Raw genomic sequence first — 6,793 nt, 5'->3', positions numbered from 1 at the left:
CGCCTTAGCCACTTGAACCACAGGCACTGAGCTGGCACACTTAATTTTAAGAGCTGACAGACTATACTCATAAGGGGAAGTCTAAGACTACATAGAGTGGTCAAGATGAAAAGGTAAAGTTCACTGAAGTGATGTTTTATAGTTTTTAAACAGCAAAAATACAGTATCTCACTACTGAATTTAAAATTCAGTGGGAAGAGAAGGCAGGGTAGAAAAACAATGTCAAATGAAAACAAATCCCTATCATCATCAGCTTTTTAAATTTTCTTTTTGAGACAGGATCTTGCTCTATCTCCTGGGCTGAAGTGCAGTGGCATGATCATAGCTCACTGCAGCTATGCACTCCTGGGCTCCAGCAATCCTCCCACCTCAGCCTCTAGAGTAACTAGGACTACCACAGGTATACATCATCAAGCCCGGCTCTTCTATTTTTTTTTTTTTTAAGAGACAAAGTCTCACTTTATTGCCCTCAGTAGAGTGCCGTAGCATCACAGCTCACAGCAACCTCCAGCTCTTGGTCTTAGGCAACTCTCTTGCCTCAGCCTCCGTAGCTGGGATTACAGGCGCCCGCACAATGCCCAGCTACTTTTTGTTGCAGTTTGGCTGGGGCCAGGGCCAGGTTTGAACTCGCCACCCTCAGTATGTGGGGCCGGCGCCCTACCCATTGAGCCACAGACACCACCCAGAGACAGGGTCATATTATGTTGCCCAGGCTGGTTTGAACCCCTGGCCTCAAGCAATCCTCCTTCCTCAGCCTCTCAGAGTCCTGGAGTTACAGGCAGGAGATACTATGCCAGGCTACAAATTATTGCTCAATGACTTTATAATAAAAAATTCTTTACTATCTACCCATCAATATGGGTTTCCCATTACCATGCACTCAAAGACAAATCTCACAACTGTTATTCAAGGGGGCACATATCTGTTAACAAGGAGGTCCAAGGAGAAGCTGAAGCTGAATGAGATGGTTTCCTACAGAGATACCGCATTGGCTGCATTGGCTGCATTGGCTACTTCTATCAGCACAGTGGCAGAAGAGTCAACAGTAATATCAACCTTTCACTCAGGATGCCTAAAACACATTTCTCTTTAAACAAACAAAAAGTAACCACATCTTAGCTAGCAACCTCAACTAAACTCCCAACAAGCTCATTGTGGCTGCCTTATTATTCAAGAATAGGTCATCACTGGGAGGACTGGTTTTAGGTAGTAATGGCATACAGCTGATGGCCCTTAGGCCTTTGGGAACTTAAATCAATCTCTTGCCTGTAAGATATTTTTCTCCCAAAATAAATCCCAAATTTTAGGTTCCCTGGCAAAATTTTTGGAATTACAACATAAATTTGCCACAATGTTTTTAAATTATAGACAACAAAAGGAAAGAAATATGCCTCTTAAAATAAGTTGTTTTGGTCGGACACTGTGGTTCATACCTGTAATCCTGGCACTCTGGGAGGCCAAGGAGGGTAGACTGCTTTAGTTTAGGAGTCCAACACCAAGAGCAAGCACAAGACTTTGTCTCTACTCAGAACAGAAAAGCTAGCCAAGCATTGTGGTGGGTGCCTATAGTCCCAGCTACCGTGGAGGCTGAGGCAAGAGGATTACCCAAACCCAGGAGTCTGAGGTTGCTGTGAGATATGACATGACAGCACTCTACCCAAGGAGATGGAGTAAGACTCTGTCTCAAAAATAAAAAAATAAAAATGAAGTAATTTTGAACTCCATTATGCCATTATATATGTATATATTTGAAGTCGCCGCCTTCTGATGCTAGAGACCTGCTCAAAAGAACAAAAAGAACAAAAGAACAAAAGTGGAAGCACAATTTTAATCTCATTCCCAATACAAGGAATTAATACTCTCTCACAAAGAGGCTACTAAAAACCTGACAAGTTATTGAAAATATATGTATTAAGATTCAAGTACAAACTCAGACTATAAAGTGGCAATGAACACACCCCTATCACTAAATACTTAATCTCTATAAAAATATGAACTATTGGGCGGCACCTGTGGCTCAAAGGAGTAGGGCACCGGCTCCATATGCTGGAGGTAGTGGGTTCAAACCCAGCCCCAGCCAAAGACTGAAAAAAAAAAAAAAAAAAAGAACTATCTCATACAGGTAACAATTTCTAAACTTAGAATTCCACAAAAGACTTTTTTTTTTTTTTTTGAGGCAGAGTTTCACTTTGTCCTCCTTGGTAGAGTGACATGGTATCATATCTCACAGCAACCTCACACTCTTGGGCTCTAACAATTCTCTTGCCTCAGCCTCCAGAGTAGCTGAGACTACAGGTGCCTGCAACAATACCTGGCTACTTTTTAGAGATGGGATGTGGGGAAGGGAGGGTGTCTCACTCTAGCTCAGGCTGGTCCCGAACCTGTGAGCTCAAGCCATCCAACTGCCTTGGCCTCCCAGAGTGTTAGGATTACTGTTATGAGCCACAACCCCAGCTCACAGCAGAGTCTTATTATCTAAATGGATAATTTAGAAAATGCAATACCTAGTACATTTTGAGGACAACATCCCCAAATGTATGTTTTTTGTGTTTTTTAAGCAGGCCAAGGCCAGCCCCAGTGCACAGGGCCGATGCTCCAACCACTGAACCATTGAACTGGATGTGCCTACCCATATAGTCTTTTTTTTTCAGTCTTTTTTTTTTTTTTTCAAGACAATGTCTCACTTCATTGCCCTCAGTAGAGTGCTATGATCTCATAGCTCACAGCAACCTCAAACTCTTGGGCTCAAGCAATTCTCTTGCCTCAGCCTCCCAAGTACCTGGGACTACAGGTGCCCACCACAACACCCTGCTATTTTTAGAGACAGGGTCTCACTCTTGCTCAGGCTGATCTCAAACCCGTGAACTCAAGCAATCCATCCACCAGAGCCTCCCAGAGTGCTAGGATTACAGGCATGAGCTGCTGCATCCGGCCACATGTAGTCTTTTTTAGAATTCAGTTTACCAGGGTTATCAAACCCAAAAATGACAGGATCATTTTTTTACCATTGCAAAAAATTCAATTAATTCAATTATACTCTATATTCACTTTGAAAAGCAGTACATGATTCAAAGTTTATACTACAAAATTCACAAAATAAATGCTTAGATGTTATATAAGAGCACAAATAACTGCAGACATTCTGAATCAGTAACACTCCTCAATGAGGGGGAGCCGCAAACGTGTAATAACAGCTATTTAAGGGCGGTGCCTGTGGCTCAGTGAGTAGGTGCCAGCCCCATATACCAAGGGTGGCCAGGTTCAAACCTGGCCCCCGCCAAACTGCAACAACAAAAATAAATAGCTGGGCATTGTGGTGGGTGCCTGCAGTCCCAGCTACTCAAGAGGCTGAGGCAAGAGAATTGCCTAAGCCCAAGAGCTGGAGGTTGCTGTGAGCTGTGACACCACAGCACTCTACCATGGGCGACAGAGACTGACTGTGTCAAAAAAGAAAAAAACCCAGCTATTTAAGGCAGCAATAAAGTGTTAAAATTATTTATAAACTCATACCACAAGAAGAGGCCTTAAGGCTCGGCGCATGTAGCTAAGTGGCTAGGGCGCCAGCCACATACATCAAAGATGACCGGTTGGAATCCAGTCAAGGCCTGCCAAACAATGACAACTGCAACCAAAAAACAGCCAGGCATTGTGGCAGGCACCAGTAGTCCTAGCTACTTGGGAGGCTGAGGTAAGAGAATCACTTAAGCCCAAGAGTTTTGAGGTTGCCGTAAGCTATGATGCCACTGCACTCTACTGGGAGCAACACAGTGAGAGACTATCTAAAAAAAAAAAAAAAGCCTTGAAATTCTAATCAAATTATCTTTAAACTGGGGATGGGGGGAGCATAATCCAAGCTACTAAGTAGACTGAGGTAGGAGATCAACCTGGGCAACATACAGCCTATATCCAAAAAAAAAAAAAAAAAAAAATCCGTAAGTAAACTTAAAAAGGATATAATTCTTGTTTCTATTTCATCTACAAAATAGGACACTTTTGTGACTACAGAGTTTTACAGCAGTATATTTACTGACCAAAAAGGTCTTATTCCATTGATCTTTGTAATTCTGAGAAGAAATTCAGTCATTTACCTTCTCAAGATCAAAAAAAACTTTCACTTGTATCACAAAAAGTGAAGAAGCAGCTAATAAACTGAGAAAATTCATTTTCTGGGTTTTTATTCTGCCAACTCCACATCAGCAAATTGCTACTAAATAACTAAACTTTAAATCATCTCCCTCTTCTTTAGTCACTTATTTAATATTTAGAATATATCCTAAGTCTATTAACACTCTTCCTTTCTCTGAGGTTCATCATGCATTATTATTTATTCCAGGAGAAAGTACTCATTCCATTCTAAAATAATCTCAAGATTCTACTAGAGGAAGCATTTGGTATTCCGTGGAGTAACAGAATTCTGAGATGGAAAAGACCTACCAGCTCAAATCCTCATAAACTGGAGTTTACTTAGGCTTAATACAATGATGAAAATGTAACTTTTCATCAAAACTTCTTTCATCTTTGGTGGCGCCTGTGGCTCAAGGAGTAGGGCACCGGCCCCATATACCTGAGGTTGTGGGTTCAAACCCAGCCCCGTCCAAAAACTGCAACAAACAAGATTATCTAATATCTAACATAAAATCTTATTTAAAAAAAAAAAAAACTTCTTTCACCTCCTCAATAAATCTGAGCAAGGTTAAAATTGCACAGATTTAGGTTTTAATCCCAAGTTTTATTCCCTTTAATAAGTCATTATATTGGCTCAGCGCCTGTAGTTCAGCAGCTTGGGTGCCAGCCACATACACGGAAGATGGCGGGTTCGAATCCAGCCCGGGCCTGCCAAACAACAATGACAATTACAACAAAAAAGTAGCCGGGCGTTGTGGCAGGTACCCAGAGTCCCAGCTACTTGGGAGGGTGAGGCAAGAGAATCGCTTAAACCCAAGCGTTGGAGGTTGCTGCGTGCCACGGTACTCTACCAAGAGCAACAGCTTAAGACTGTGTCCAAAAAAAAAAAAAAAAAAAGAAAGAAAAACAAATGTAACTTCTCACTATCTCTGAACTGAATGGAACGCATAGGACTTTCCCACTCATAACCCGTACAGATTAAATAAATTCTTGTACAGAATTTATTTTTCTCTTTTGAAAGATGGTTTTAAATAGTAAAGTAGACTTGATGCCCGCCTTGACTGGGTAAACCAGGCTCCCTCAGAACTTTAGTCTGAGGCCACTTAGGCCCAGTTCTCTTCACTGGGGAGCCCGTGTAGCCACCACCTCGCTCTCACTGCAGAGCTCCCAATAACAGCTAAGAAACACCAAAAAAAATAAACTTTTCTCCTTGTCAAAGACGCCCTGTCACATGAATTTTAGAAATAACCACCACAATTAACCTGGCCTGAACAGAGGGGCTTGCGACAATCGCCCGCGGAAAACTCAACTTCCGAACACGAAAAGTCTCCGGCCATGTCCACCTTACGAACGGGGAGCGTAGGCCTTTGGCCCGTCTCGCAGACCAAAAAAATGGAGCAAAAGCTCCTGGGCCTCGCTTCCGACTCACAGCACGTGCGCCGGAGGCGGCCAGCGGGAGATTTGAGCGCTCGCAGGGCCGGTCCAGCCTCGGCCGCCCGCGGTCCTCACCTTTTCCGGGCGCTGACGCCCTGCAGGCCCGCCCGCCCCGCGCTGGGACCGCAGGGGCCCGCGGCGCAGAACAAAGCGCCTCTGACCTTCAAGGCCGGCGAAGAAGGCGCCCGGCCCGTCCGCCCCGCGTCCCGGCCCGCGGGCCAGCCGCCGCCGCAGCCCGGGCTGATAGGACGCGGCCCCGCCCCTGCCTGGCTTCCCGCGGGCCTGCGGCTACCGGAGATGGCGGCCGCCGCTCTGCCCGCCGCGCCCCGGCTCCGGGTCCCAGCCCTGCCACTCTCCCGCCGTCCCCCGCCCTGGCTGCCAGTCCCAGCGCGCCGTTACCAGCCAAGCACCCGCAACCCGTACCTCACGCCTCCTGCAGCAGTGGCTGCGACAGTACCTCCGCTTGCTTTGGAGTTGCGCCGCCGTGGCCGCCAACAACACCTTCTCCCATTGGCTGAGCATCCTGACTCCGCCCTCCGAGAGCAAGGCGGGCTGCGGTTGGGAGAGGGAGGCGCAAGTCAAGTACGCCTCCACGCCGCGAGCGGTGACCAATCAGAAGCCGTCGAGAGGGACGCGGAGCTGTATGCGGACGAGTGTGACGCCATCGGCGTGCGCGCCCGCGCCCTCCTCACCAGCCTACCAGGTGGCCTCACCGGTCGGTGCTGAGGGTTCTCTGAGGTATTTTTTGCCAGAGCTGGGCCTCCCGGTCCTGTGGTTGGAAAAGCGCCACCCGCGGAGTAGGGCATCCCCGGGCTGGGTTGTTTGTGCTCAGCAATGTCGCCGGAGTCTCTCTGATTTTTGTGCATTTTTTTAAAAGAAACGGTCCCTTTCCTTGGGTGAGATTACTTGGGAAACATTTTATAGTTGATTTTTTGGCAAGACTATTCCTGTTTTGTGCAGTCACACGGGTAAAAGTTTGAACCCATCAAGGTCCCCGGTAGGGGGTTTGACGGCATGGGTGGGCTACAAACGTGGGGTGCACAGTCGGTCTGCTTCAGGAGAAAGGATGCATCCTCTCAAGCACTCAGTGACCTTATTGAGCTTTTCTGACTTTTTCTATATGATCACTCTTTGCTTTGGGGGGTGGGGTGGGGTGGGCATAAACTACAAAAGAAAAGAATCCGAGCGTTTTCATGTTTAAGGGTCTTCCCTTTTACCTTTTTTTTTTTTTTTT

General features: G+C 46.0%; 1 protein-coding gene across 1 annotated transcript in view; it reads right to left on the bottom strand.

The window, feature by feature from the left end:
- NAP1L4 (nucleosome assembly protein 1 like 4) overlaps nt 1-6,115 on the bottom strand; it is a 52,381-nt gene extending 46,266 nt beyond the window's left edge. Inside the window, exon 1 of the mRNA XM_003798408.3 lies at nt 5,983-6,115. The gene's annotated coding sequence lies outside the window, so the exon portion shown is untranslated. The remainder of the gene's footprint in view (nt 1-5,982) is intronic.
- Between the last annotated feature and the right edge of the window lie 678 nt (nt 6,116-6,793).

This window comes from Otolemur garnettii, unplaced genomic scaffold, assembly GCF_000181295.1.
Source record: "Otolemur garnettii isolate 467f Iridium unplaced genomic scaffold, OtoGar3 scaffold00134, whole genome shotgun sequence".
Classification (NCBI taxonomy): Eukaryota; Metazoa; Chordata; class Mammalia; order Primates; family Galagidae; genus Otolemur; species Otolemur garnettii.
The sequence above is the reverse complement of the archived record's forward strand: the minus strand, read 5'-3'. Positions and strand labels throughout refer to the sequence as shown.